General features: G+C 34.5%; 1 protein-coding gene across 1 annotated transcript in view; it reads left to right on the top strand.

The window, feature by feature from the left end:
* MAP2 (microtubule associated protein 2) overlaps positions 1-15157 on the top strand; it is a 244607-nt gene that overhangs the window by 7364 nt on the left and 222086 nt on the right. The gene's annotated exons all lie outside the window — the stretch shown is intronic.

Raw genomic sequence — 15157 nt, 5'->3', positions numbered from 1 at the left:
TTCATGTTTCTTTCGTTATGAATAGGGCTACATTAAATGAGGGTGGCCAATATCAAAATTGGAAGTTATGAAAACTTTGTACAAACTGGAACAGTATCATTTCCCTATTTTAACACCTTCCCAAAGATTATTGTGAGGGTTTGTGATAAGAATACAAAATTTTTCATGAAAAAACTGATATCGAAAATGAGTAAACTGATTTTTAATAAAATTTTCTTTTTGCTTCCTAACATGTTTATAGTCTGTAACAGTGTAGCTTTTTGTAATTCTATTAATTAGTAACTTAGAAGGGTTATATGCTTACGCATCTAGAAACATAAAGTATCTTTAAATGTATTCTTTTGTTTTAGCCCCATGACAGAAGGGAGATCAGTTCTCAACACTTGTGAGTTATATATGAATTAGATGATATTTGGAGGGGAAGAGGGACTATCAAGATCAAATGGTGTGAATCTCTGATGTACATATAAATAAACCAGGACAAGGAGTGGGTGAGTGATTTTTCTAAGGTCACGAGCAGTGGAACCCTACCAATGACTCAGTTATTCAGGCTCAAACTCAGTTCTTGGTAAGGGTTGGCGGTGAGGGACCATCCCGTTTTGACTCTCCGTTCCAATTCTGGTTATGTTCCTGTTCTCTGAGCTAAGGGTGGAGTGAGGTGACGGTCACACCTGCTCAACTTTGTGACTCAACTGTGACTTTCACATGAATATAAAAGAGGGAGGGACTCAGAATTCTAAGGCCTACATGCCAGCAACATGCCAGCAACACTACTGAAAGTAGTGAGACTAAGCCTGATCCAGAGAACACTCGCCATTCTTAAGACAGAGGTTTAAAAACTCTTTGGGGATGTGTGCTTAAATCAAGTTACTTGAAAAGCCAAGGAGCTTTTCTTTGACTTTGAACTGTCCATACTGCGGCTCCCAGATTGATTGAGTCTATGTTTAAACTTAGGGAATCCAACAAAAATAACCACATTGGAACTTCTTTTTCTGACCCGTAGAACCACGAAATGTTCTCAAAAATAGCTATCCTTTTGTGTGTCCCCCAGCTTTAACATTCTTTTTTTTTTTTTTATTTTATTTTTTTTTAGCTAAAATGAATGAACTGAGGTAGAAAAGCTGTGGGCCTCTGTGTTCGTGCCTGCTTCCCTTTATGTTCCTACCCTTGTACGTCTTCCCGTTTCTCTGCCTCTGATGCTCCATCTCTCTTTTTTGCTTCATCCAAGGAGACAGCAATTTAAATAAGAATTAGCTGTTTCCATAGTTACTGTGTTCAGTAGAGCTTTACCTGCACCCACACTGCTTAGGCATTGTAGAGTCTTAAGTTGACAAATATTTAAAAGCCAGGGAGAGCATCTTGGAGGAGAGAAACTAAGCAGAAACCGTGCTTAAATATTTAAAGAGAAACATGTTCCTAGTCAGTGAAAACTGAAACTATACCACTGACTAGGAAATGAAGGAATTCTAATGTCACTCTTCTGTTAGAGGATGTTATTGTTATGTTTTAAACATGTGATGAACATGTTTAATCACCCATCAGAATTGGAGTAACTGTTTTATCCCTGAGTGACAGAATTCCTTAAAATATTTACCATGCACACTTGTGAAAGAACAGGCTGTGTATATTGTCATCTCCTGAAGTATCTTTATTTTGAGCAATAAATACAGGACAAAAACCATCTTAATCACATAACAGAAATCTACACTTATGAAAACAGATCTCTCAAGGTAAGATATTCTGTGCTCTTCATCTTAGATGTGGTTTATTGAATTTGATAGTCTAAAAACTTCAGTGATCTATAAAGAGTTAAAATAATACCTTTTAGTAAATGATGCTGTTACTTAAGGATTTACTCCCTGTCTTTCCTCCACTTAAATCTCAGGCTAGTGAGTTCTAAGTATTTGTAATATCATGATCCATAAATTATTCAGTTATTTATTTGACAAATGGTTATTGAATCCCTAATATATGGCAGAATCTTTTCTGACTATGTAGGATCTTGGAACAAACTATACTTATTCCTGCCCTCATGGAGCTTATATTCTAGTAACTGGAGACAGAAATTAGCAAGTAAACCAATATGCGAGTGAACAATTCAGACAGGGAAAATGTTATAAGGAATAGAAAACAAAAACACACAGTAACCTGTCTTCGGAGACATGACTAATGAGAAGTAGTTAAGCATAAGAATATTTGGAGGAAGAGTTTTCAAACCAGAATTAAACAGGAAAAGCAATGACCTTGAAGCAAGAAGAAGCCTGGCATATTTTAGAAACAAATACAAGGCCAATGGCACTGGAGTCTAATGAACATGGCAGAAGGTGTAGAACAGGAGATCAGAGCAGAAGGCAAGTACTGGGGCACATAGATCTTATGGATCATGATAAAGGGTTTGCCTTTTATTTGACTTTCTGGACATTCTAATTTTTAAGGTAGTAGAAGGAGAATTTTTATGAACATCTCATAAACAATTTCAAACATAAATTACATCTTATAAATCTCTGTAGATATATCTGTATCTTATTCACTAATGTGTTAAATCACCAAAAAAAATAATTTAGAAAATTAGAAATCAGTGGTGGAGACAAAATTACTTTTGTTAACCTGCCCTAATATAATTTTCTAAACAGAGATAACCTAAAGCATGTCATTTTCTTTAGATTTTGGAGAATTACATGTATAAGTAATTTTAACCCCTTGTAGCCTTTTTGTTTTTGTACCCCAAACTAAGTTTTTTTTTTATTTAACACAAATCTAAACAGAAAAGTACAAATCCGTATTTGAGAGAAGTACTCACAAAAATCATTCCAGTTTCAATATAAATGTGTTCTTTGGCTATTTCCCCCCATAGTAGCTTTAGCTGTAAACAAGGCCAGGTGCCAAGCAACAACCACCATGGTATTGAGATTTAGAAATAAATTAAATAACAGAATAACACATATTTGTGTCTTAGGGTCTGTGGCCTAAATCTCCTGAGAATTTAGTAAGTGAGCTGATCCAATGTCATGATGATCTTGAAAGAATAGTATGTCCTATACATGTTATGCAGATTCAATGGAGGGAGCTGTATCAGCATGTGCAGAAACTAAAGGTTTCATTTGGGAAGCAGGACATGGACTTGGGCTGCCTAAATGGCTGGGTTTAGAAAAGTGCTGAAGTAGAACAATAGCAAAAGCAAAAAGACTGAGGTGACAATGAGCAAGGCAAACCAGATTGCTTTTGGAGAAGAGTGGTAGATGGTCTTGTATTTCTAGAGGTCCTTACTTACTGGGATTAGTAGGAGTTTTGGCTTTATCATAAGTTCATCGGAGTCATTGAAGGATTTTGACCTGGGGAGTGGCCTGAGAAATATGATGACTCATTTAAGAGGACATAGTGGCAGGTCTAGAATTTCTACATATGATGTGGCATAGAGACACCATCCATTTAGTGTAAGAGACCAAGGGACTTGTTTGGGAGCTATGGTTGCAGACTTTTTTTGAAACCTTTGGGAAAATATCAATACCAAAGAAGGAAGGTAGGAGTTGGTGGTAAAATGGAGTGAGGAATACCAGCTCTCTGACATCTTCGGACAGATGTGAGAGAGCCAAAAGTGTTAGAAGCCATGTAGAACTGTAGTAAATGAATATAATGAGCTTCTAGTGGGGTTATGTCGCATGCGTGCAAAATATATATTTTTAACAGGACAATGGCTTTGGAAAACAAAGTTTTCCAAAGGACAAATTTTAGTTGAACTCCTCTTCTGATTTCTAGGCCACATTGGAAACATTCTCCATAGCTTCACGAATTAATTTTGTAAACAGTTATTGAAAATCAACGATATATGTGTATAATTAAGTAAATGGATTTTCTTGCAAAATATTACAAATGCATTTTTGTTAGCTACTTATTTTTGATTTTAAATATATGCATTCTAAATATGTTTAATATGTTTTCAGTTTTTTCTTGGTCTCTAGTAACCTCAGGATCAAATTGTCTCCTACTTTAAGTAACAGCAGAACCTAGGGTATACATTTCACATGCTAACTTTTTCATGATTTATTTTCTTATAATTTCCCTTTGTCCTATTTTTTAAAAATATATTTTAGAACAAGGTAAGGTACAAGTAAAGCTACATTCTATATTTCATCAAAGGTCCACTTTTAATTAAGCCTATGATCAGAGGAGTTCTTACTTTCCAGGAGTAAAGGTGGCATGCCGTTTTTAGCCATGCTCTGCTCTTACGTTAGGACAGATTGCATTGCTTCTGTTATTCAGTTTCTATAAGTGAAATCATTTTCTCAGAAATAAACTGTAACTTTTGTGTGAATATGCTATTGGAGAACATTTATTAAGTCTTTTACTCTCACACTTAAAAATATGATGGAATGGGTTAGTTGTTTCTGAACATTTCTCTGCGTTTGTTGTCACAAATGCCTTTCAAACAACTTTTCAACTCTCAGGACCTCAGTGGCCCTGGTGGGAAATTGCTAAGACCCAAATTTTCTCTCTTATGAATGCATGACCATGGAAATATTCTGGGGATTAGAATTCAGATATTTAAACACTATTCTCTTTCTCCCCAGAATACTGCATGAGGTTTTCTTATTCCAAAGTGAAATCTGGTCTTCGTGGTATAATGAACTTTGAGTTTTGGGTTTTTTATTTTGTTTTAAATATTCTTCATGTGAAATGCTGCTGTCGCCTTCTAATTTTACTAATAGGTCTTGCTAATAGGTTGGAATTAAATAGACTAATTTTGCCTTTCCCGTCAAATTAATAGTGAGATATATTTGTTTGACTCATAGAAATGGTATAATGGACAAGAGAGTTCTTCATGTGACCTTTAGCCTGAAAAGCATGTTATGAATTCATTATGGCTTGATAATGATTCTTAGACATAATCAAGGGGAGTGTCATGGGAAATGACAGTGTTCTTAAGAAAAATAGAGAGAAGAATACCATACAAGAAAAAGATAAGTTAGAAAGCCCCTGGTGGTTAGATAATTGAAGGCTCATTCCATCTTATCAGTACTTGTGTTTTAGATTACTAATTCTTTCGCTCTAATCGTATGGTTTAGCATGACAGACAATCAGAAATTATAATAAGTTATATTTCAGTCAGATCGGAACATAGATGAAATGTGGGTGATAGGCCTTAAATATATGCAGAATCAGGTTTCAGTGAATATCATTGCCCAAGCACGGTTATAGGGATCCAAATAGGCATGATCATATACTGATTTTATTTTAGTGAAATGTATAAAGTATCTCAAATATTACCAAGAGGGTCAAATTAAGTAGTACTAAGTTAGTCATAATGAAAGATGGAATTGTGTTTTCCTAAAGTGAATTCAATTGGAATTCCTCATTGGCCAAAAAAAAAAAAAAAATAAATCACATTTAATTGTAGATATCAGATGTTTATAAAAGTAGGTCTATAATGAAGGATGTAAGTGGGATATGCATATTTAACCTTGAGAACATCTTCTTTACTATTTTAAAATAGCTATTTCATGGTAAAAATTACTTAGGGTTTCTGTAGTATGTGAGTTTTTTTTTTCATATCACAAAACATCAAAAAACACAGGCACAACCAGCGATTTTTAACAAATAAAAATAACCATGACTTTATATCTTGTGAATAACTCCCCTGAACTTATGCAGCATTCTTTTTTTATCTTTTTATTTTTTTTTTATTTTCTGGGAGGAGAATGAGGAAAAGATTTTGAACAACAGCAATTGCTTTTTCCAAATTATTGTGTATCTCAGAGGTTCTTAGACCTTTAGAGAAGGTTGTGTATGTGGAGAATTTACTCCCCTTGATGGGTTGAGGAGCTCTGGTTTAGGCCAAGGCATATCTGGAAAATGCTTCTGGTCAGAAAAGTGCTGTTGACTAAAAGTGACACTTAGGCCATTCCAGACTGTGTCAAAGAGTCCTCAAGAGTGAAAATTAACCGTATGATGTCACAGCTCTTTGCTTAGAGAGCTGTAAATCTTTGGTCAGATTTACTATTACATATCATCTTCATAAAATCTAGGTATACGTGTATCCACAGACAGGATGCAGTTAACACAGAAATAGTATTTCAATTTGAGATATCTATGATATATAGTTAATTGTAATATAATCTAATGATAGTACAGAAATGGCCACTTTATTGGAAAAGCTTATACTATGATAAGAATTTCATTTTATACTTAAATACGATTTACTGAGTATTACTCTGTCGCTACTTAAGTTAATAAAATTTAAAAGTTAAACATTTGAAATTGTAAATGAACCTTATGATAACTCACCACTGAATGTCTATTAAATTTTCTTCTTCATTTCTGAAGTTAGAGAGGATAAATAGAGAAGAGGGGAATAATATGGTGATCATTTTGTATAACCGCAGCTTTACATTACATTGTTATTTCTGGCAGCCCAGTTTGCTGCTGTGTTTTATTTGCCATTTATTATAAGACTACGCACTTGATTACCTAATTCCACAACTACCTGTGATTGCTAAGGTCCGCATATATTAAAATCTATACTCCTTTGAGCAAGATGTTTGTGTGTGTGTGTGTGTGTGTGTGTGTGTGTGTGTGTGCGCGTGTAATTTATCAAAGGCAACTGTCTTGCTATAGACTCATAGAGAAAATATCTCCACCAACACCCTGGCCCAAAATATATGATCTCCTTTGCCCTGTTTCATTATTTTTAAAATGAGGATAGTTGCCAGAAGATCTCTCAAGTTTTTTGTCTTTGTTTCAGATCTAAGAATCTGGAAGTCAAATTAGAACTATCTTTTAGGACAATTTATTTGTTCTTAGGAAGTGAAAGAGTGAATAAAATGCTTTATGTGCCACAATTGTAGTTCTGTAAGAAAGGCAGTGCTGACAGATGTAGACAGATGTGTGCGTGTATATACATATATATAATGTCCGTTGTGTGTGGGTCATGTTAGTCATTCTTAAACAGCTGGAAACTAAGCAGCTATAGCCCCTTTAGCCAAAAAAACTGAGCAGTTCACAAAATTTTAAGTCAATGCTAAGTCATCCTAGTAGTTAGTCTGGGGATATATAACATGAATAGACATGATCAATCACTGAATGTATTTGAAAGAGGATGTAAAGGAGAATAATATCTTACAGACTCACTTATTTTATTGTTTATTATAGTATACACAATAACTTTTATCATGATAAATTAAACACTATTCTATTACATTATGTTTAGCTATCTGTATATTGTATGTAAGCTGTATGCATTTCATATAATAGTTCACATATTAAATATTTATCTTTGAAAAATTCAATAGTTTCATTTTTATAGTATAGAATATGATATATTAGTCACTTTTTAATTTTTATTTGCTTGTTTCTACAGTATCTACAGGAAACACTCCCAGCCAAGAAAATTGTATGGATCAAGGGAGTGGCTAATAAATTTTCAAATGAATGAATCAATGAATGAATGATTTAAAAAAAAAACTAGTTTAGAATCTCAAAAAGTTTAACAAAACTCATTTGGTTTTAAACCAAAAAGGAAATGATGTATGTTTTTAGGTGGTAAGATCTGAAGGAGTCAACATCTCTTTCTCTTTAAAAGCAGACAAACAAACCCCATTTGTCTAAAATACTCAACTTTTGCCTTTGTTTATGACCCATAAAGCTTTATCACACTATACTCTTTCTGAGACCTTGGGAAAGTCATTTGATTCTCTGCGCCTCTTTTCTAATCTAGAAAATGAGGGGATACATTTAATTATCTCCAAGACCACTTCCCATTCTATGGTTAATTGGAAAATCATTGCATTATTTCACACTTTTGCACAAATCAATTTGTCATGTTAGGTAGCTATTTGCCCAGAAAAAATTTCAGTGATTGGACTGCTGAATGAACAGATTTTTTATGTTAGGGAAAACTGAATATAACAAAGAAAGGTTGGAATTAGGAGGCACCCTTTAGAGGAACAAATCTACCTATTGTGAGCACCTACTTTATCTTCAACAAATGTGCATTAAGAACTAGTTATGAGCCTTCAATCATGATGAGCTATGTTAGCAGCACGAAGGAGAAAACAAGAATGCATTCTTACCCTTCAGGAGCTTATTATGGAATTGAGGAAGACAGCTGTCTCACAGCTTTTGGATAACTAAACAGGATATAAATAAACACTTATCACATCACTAATTTACCTGTTTAAAAGTACTTGGGGGAGGAAACATGTATGTGAATGCTTTATATAGGAGCCAAGTCATAATATGGTTATGTGTTAAAGCGAGTGATACAAATAATTAGAGCTGTTGGGAAGATGAGACTGAGCAGGGCTATAAGAAAACACGGGTGCAACTCTACACACTTGGCAGGTCTTTGCCCTTCCTGTAGTTGTTGTGGATTCTAAGAAGAAAAAGAGTCGTTTTTGAAAACATTATTTGGCAATTAAAAGGCAGCAAAATGTTTTATTCAATGATATATACAATACCATGTTTTATTTCTTTGTAAGTCTTAAAGCAATCCATCAGATTTGTGGATAGAACACTTCTCATGAATCCTTTAAATTTTGTTAACTGCAGATCTACCAATGTCCATTTACATTTTCTGAGAATGTAAGATCTTTGGAAGACATGAGACTTTGGAAATGAAGGGAAGAAGAAGGAGGTGCACCCAAAGGATTTATTGTAGCATTTTCCAAAGCAGAGGCCAGCTGTTTTGGAACTAGAATAAAAATGTAAATTATCAAAGGGGAATAATGAGAGCCATTCCTTTAAGGCAGTGCCCAGTACAATCACGTAAGAAATGTGTTTGGGGAGATTTTTACTATGCACAAGTCACAAATGATGAACTGAAAGACCGCAAGGGAAGTGATTTACAAGGAACTAAAAGGACACAACCCACAGATTGTCTAGTACTCTGGGCAGTTGAATTAATCGAGGAATAGACCTTCAGTTCTGCTGGGACTGAGTCCAAATCACAAGATAACTTAGGAACTCACTGCATCAGTAGCATAGTGAGACTGTACATTGATTGAACTACAGTGCTGGCATGAGTTGCATTTCAATTCATGTGGTTTTATGAATCACAACAGAGGTCGAGTACAATGCAGACAGTCAGTGGGAACAAAACAGACACAAGGGAAAAAAATTGAAAGATTATGTACAAGCTTAGTCAGGATTTTCTATATTAACTATAGGACAAAAAATCCATGGAAGCTTTCAAATTCAAGGATTTTCCCAAATAAATGAGTTTTCATTATATTTTTTAAGTGCTTTAGAAAAAGTCCATTGGACTACACATAACTCACACAGGTATATGTTCATTTGAACTGATCTTCTAATCCTAATATTTAATGTCAGATGTCATAGTTCTATAATGAAAAAATCAAATATCAATGGGGAAAATAAAAATGTAAATATATAAAATTTATAATTGGGTTTTACACAAATTTTGAAAGCAAGGGAATAAAACAATTTAAATTTTAAAATTTTTGAGTACAGGGGCCTTATACACATTTTCATGAAATACTGATCAATGATTTTGCCTTTTATATGACCATAAAGTTTTTATGGGCTCGTGAATAGTTTCTGTAAGTGCCTGAACAGCTACAGATCAGATTGAAGTTAAATCCTGAAATAATAAAGAGGTTTGATTGGCAAATGAGTATTTAATTACCAACTTAAATTTTGGCACCCCAATCCCCCACACTGTTTTGTTTAGGTCTGTGACTTTTTCTGTATACACTCTTCTTGGTTGATATATTCCATTTTCAAAGTTTTAACAATGACCTGTATTCTGATAACTCTGTAATTTATATCTCCAGTTTGGGCTTCCTCTCTGGGAGTCAGACTCATATACCCCATTGTCTGCCAGGTGACTTTACCTTGATTCTGTAGGCACCTGAAATTCAACATGTTTATTATGAAACTTATTTCAATATCCATCCTGCATTCCTCTTAAAGTTCTTGTTTTAGATAAGGGAACTGTTCCAAGTCAGAAACCAAAAGTTACCCTAGACAACTCATGTATTTCCCAAATATGTATGTCTTTACATTTTTTCATCTCTACTCTCAATGAATTGGTCCTCTGAAATACAGCAATTGATTTCCTGCCTCCAGTCTTTTCCCCATAAATACAGTCTTTGTATGAACCAAAGTGGTATATCTAAACCGTTTACCTGTCCATCTCACTCTTCTGTTCGAAATCCTTTCTTCTTTGAGTTTTTAACAAGGCTGGAAAGCCACGCAAATCTGTAAATATGCCATCTCTTCAATCTTATTGTCAACCACTCCCTGCCTATGTTTTTGACCTTCCTCAAAACTACTAAACGACCATTACTTGCTCTATTCTTCCCATTGTAGGTTTCTTCCCCCATGGCTAACTGCTTTTCATCATTCAAAACCAGGTTAGCTTTTATATTTCTCCTCTCTGAATATTTATGCTTCTCGAGGGAATGAACTATCCTGTTCATCTTTGTAAACTCTATACCTAGCAGGCTGTCTGGCATATACTACATGTAACTCAGTAATTATTTGTAGAACTGAACAATGCTTGTTTATGGATCTGTTTAGCTTTTTGCTACTGTTTACTTTGGTTACATGGACGTACGTCTACTACATTGAATTTTCATTCAGGGAGCTAATTTTAGTCCCATACTTTGGTATACCAAGTATTTTTATCATGCTCCTAATCTCTTCACTGTCCACTGCCAAAAAGCGGTTGTTTCATTTTTCTACCCAATCCTGGGTAGACTCTGAGCCGCAGTTTTTTCACCGTAGATGGTTCCAATCTCAAAGGTTTCTCTTGAGAGTTAACTGTGACAGAGAGATAATCTGAGGCACAGCATTAGAATTCAATAAGTATTCAGTGGGTTTTTAGAAAAAATTGAAGAGTCATAACACTTTTTGAATTGTTTTATCACTGCTATTGGAAAATAAAGGAAATTAGGCCCTCTGACTTTAAGCCTTTCTTGGGGACTAAAATATGAAATTTATGTGTCTATCACATTAAATATTTCTTGTTTTTGTTCAAGGATTAATTATATTGCTGTCTCATTGAATATGAAAATTAATAATTTATGCCTAAATTTTTAGTGAACATTTTGCAATACAAATTAGTATTTTGTAATTAAAAGTTTCAGATTACATACTACTTGGGGCTGTCGGGTCAAATATAAACATACATTCCAATTAAATCCAGCCAGTCAATATTACGTATAGGGAGGCAGAGCCACTGATCTAAAATTAGAACTCAAACTGGGTTGGTACTTTTAATCAAGATCTTAAGTAACTTTTTGATTGCAGCTTAATTACTTTAAAATAGTGTGTTAGAGGAAAATAAAAATTAAAGCATAATTCAGATTCCATTACAATAACTTCTACATTAGTATGTAAATAACTTAATTAACCCAGAGTTTAATTATAATGAATTTTTTTTTCAAACTGAGTCATCATTAAAACTTAGTTTGCTATTCAAATATCCTTTGAAGAAATATGAGAAACATTTGGTTTCTGAATTAAAAATTTTTAATTGGGAGCAATTTTTAAAACAGCACATATTTAAATACTAAAAAAATTTATAAAATGCCACACTTTCAGAGAAGTGTTTGTTAACATTTAAAAAAGCATAAATCACTGCAATAATGGATGGATTACCAGAATTACTCTGAAGATGTGGTTGATCATTTTAGTATGAATGCAGCATTGTTTTTACCTGATTCTGTAATCAGCAAATTTCCCAAGAACTCTATGGCTTTCAAGCCTTTGGAATTAGAAAATAAGATTTCTGGATCATTCAGATTTGGGTTTATAATCTTTGAGAATATTCAGAATGTGATACCTAGTCCACAGTGTCTAGTTAGCGTCACTTAAAAAATGGCTCCTACAATTAAGAAATTTTAAAAATCATTAATAAAGCACAATCCTATTCTAGTACATCTAATGATCAAAAGGAACACTAATATGTTATTATTTTAAGCTCTCGAGAGATTTATGTTTGTGCTTTATATTTTATAACACTGATTATGAGATAGATAATATAAATCTCTGCTTAGGCAGTGGCAATAGTGAATATCACATGAAATTAAAAACTACATTGTAATCATCATTCAGAATAGATTGACAGGGTGTCTGGTTTCAGTGTTTAGGTTTCCTTAAAACCTTAAAGCTATGTGTGGCACAGGTTTTTTTAGCAGAGAAATTGCAACACATTTAAAACATGTAACCAAAAATGTGGGAGGTGCCAAGAGGAAACTGGTGCTTTTCTTTCTTATGGACAAGCAAAATTACTTAGAACACAGGACCCTGCTGGGCACATAGATAGTCTGCATTAAGAGAGTAGGATGTCATTTTTATGTAACATCTTAACTGTGATGACTTTTTAAATATGATCAAGAAAATCATGTTCTACCATGAGGACTAAACTTGAGAATAATAATTAGCATTGACAAATCATTCAGCCACCCACATCTTCCAAGAAAATTGCTCATAATAGCAATCTTGCATTGAAGCATTAGCAGTATGTTTTAATAATACGTGGGATTAAACTCAACAAGGAAACATAGTAGTTCTTTTCTTTTTGTCCATAGACCATAAAACATATTGTAAACTAAAGAACAAAAAAGCCACTTGTTTTTTGACAATCATAACTTAAGTACCTGTGCTTCCTGCCCATTACAAAATACCATTAAAATATCAGTATTCCATCACAATATTCATCTGTAAGATGCCAAACAACCAAATAATAGAATATATTTGGAGTTGATGGGTAACTGTTTAAAACTGTTCAATTTAATGCCATCATATAGTTATAAGCTTGATGTGTTTTAGTAATTAAGGAAAGTGTCACTTTTCATATATTTTCCCACTTTTTGATTGACCACAGTTCTATTGATTGACTAACAAACCTCAAATACAAAAGTAAAGGAAACTTTAATAGACTGCTGAATGTGGTCCTGACATACCGTTCCTGGTTTCTTTAGATTCATGTAGGCCTTTAGTCAACAATTTGATTATAGTTGTGTCCAAGGGTCTGTCTTGGACTTTTCCCCCTCCTTTGACTTAGATTTAATGTTTCATTGTCTATTTTATGTTTCATGTTTTCATTGAAAAAGTAAGAGCCCAGGGGTAGCTTAGATATATTTACTCTTCCTGACACCACTATCACTTTGTTTTTAAAAATAATAAGAGTTGCTACATTATATCATTTTTGAAATGTTGGATATTTAATGAATAAAAGTGAAACACACTTTAAATTTACAGTAGTAGGTTTTGACATAGACAGTCAACCTAGAATGAATGAGCCAAGAGAAACAATTTTATAGTAATAACAAAAGCATCTACAATTACGTTATTAAAATGGGCAGGAAGGAATGGCAGTTCCAGCCGTCTTATCTCTCCACCCAAGTTTGAATAAACACACCTTGGTTTTCTCAGATCATGGGAATTGTTTTTTTTTTTTTTTTAATTTGTGGAACCAATTACCAGAGAGAGCAGCACAGCCTGCCACTACACACCATCCTGCCAACTCTAGCAAAGTAGAGTAAATTCTGCAAACTTTGAATCCCTCGGCCCTCTATTTAAATTTAATTAGTCCATGCCAAGTTCAGATACAAAATGCTGTATTCATTTTCTAAGACTTCAAATGTTGGATAGATATTTACCTAGATCTTACCTATTTAGGTACTCTTAAGTATTTTAAGACTACCTAGGTCCTCTAAAGCCAACAATTCTTCTTCTTCCTCTATATATTTTTTTTTTCGGTAAAGCTTCAGCTTACCACTGCCCACGTCTTGCTTTCCCCCTCTGGAGCTAGTAGATGTCCAGTAAAGAGCTGTAGGAATACATTGGGACACCAGAGTAACTAACCCGAGCTGTACATGGACTTGAGACTGTGGCCTTCCTAAGACACCTTTGGCTCCAAGTGACAGTCCATTCAATTGATCATGAACTTCCTATTTTGTAAAAATGTGGCTTTTCAGTAGCTCACAAACTTTCAAGTTTGGTTAGGCAAAAGGCCACTTTCATGGAACTACCAAATACTAGCCCACCAATATACCTCGAACCACTGAAATTTTGGTAGCCATGTCTCTGTAAACCACCTGTTATAGATCATGCTGGTCTCTTTGAGCTCAGGATTCTACTTTTTCAGCTTTGCTAGTGTTGAAGTATACTGTGATCCATAACGCCAAGCCACAGAATTCTCCTTCCTTAGCATCTTAGTCAAACAGTAAAACTATTTGTATGGAGAAATTCTTGCTAAAACTTTATGTGGCTAGGGAAAGAAGCAATATCACTTAGTCTAGAGAATCTCAGGGGACGCCCTCACTGGCTTTTGGGGAGACGGCAGCCATATACTTCTTAATACCATTCTTAGTGATTTTGCTAACCTGTAAGGGTTACTTAGCAGATGATTATTTAAACCGATGTCAGATTGTTCTTGACCCTTTAAACTTGAGAGACCTGTACTATCAGTGCTTCCACATAAGAAACAGAGTACCAATTATATCCTGATATCTTAGACAATAGTGGATGATAGTCTATGCCCTAGCTCAGAGAGATGAAAGCCATCCTCTTGTATGCCTCCTAAACCAGAATTCTTACTAATGCCTACTTTTATTATTTCTCAAGGATTAATGGAACAGCATCCCTTGACCATAGACAGAGACTCCAGAGTCTTCACTGGTCGTATTAATTTGTTTTGGCTGCTGTAACAAATTACCACAAACTTAGTATTTTAAAACAATAGAAATTTCTTCTCTTGTGGTTCTGGGGACCAGAATTCCAAAATATCTAGGGAATATTCTGCCTCTTTCAGCTTCCGTTAGCAACTGGTATTCTTTGCCTTGTGGCTATATCGCTCCAATCTCTGCCTCCATTTTCACCTGGCCTTCTCTTTAGTATCTCAAATCTCCCCTGTGTGTCTCTTATGAGGATACTCGTCATTGGATTTAGGACCCATCCGGATAATACAGGGTGATATCTTCATCTGGAGTTCTTTAACTCAATAACATCTTCTAAGATCTCCCCCACCCCCACCCAATTATGATAACATTAAAAAGTTCTAGGGATTAGGGCATGACTTATCTTTTGGGGGACCACTATTCAACCCATTACACTGATCTTTCTGGAAAATGTGGTAGGCTCTGCATACTACTAGTGCTTATGGCTGTGGCTTTTGGACTAGAGGAACATG

The sequence above is a fragment of the Rousettus aegyptiacus genome, unplaced genomic scaffold (genome assembly GCF_014176215.1).
Source record: "Rousettus aegyptiacus isolate mRouAeg1 unplaced genomic scaffold, mRouAeg1.p scaffold_m13_p_2, whole genome shotgun sequence".
Lineage (NCBI taxonomy): Eukaryota > Metazoa > Chordata > Mammalia > Chiroptera > Pteropodidae > Rousettus > Rousettus aegyptiacus.
This window is presented reverse-complemented; position numbering and strand designations above follow the sequence as displayed.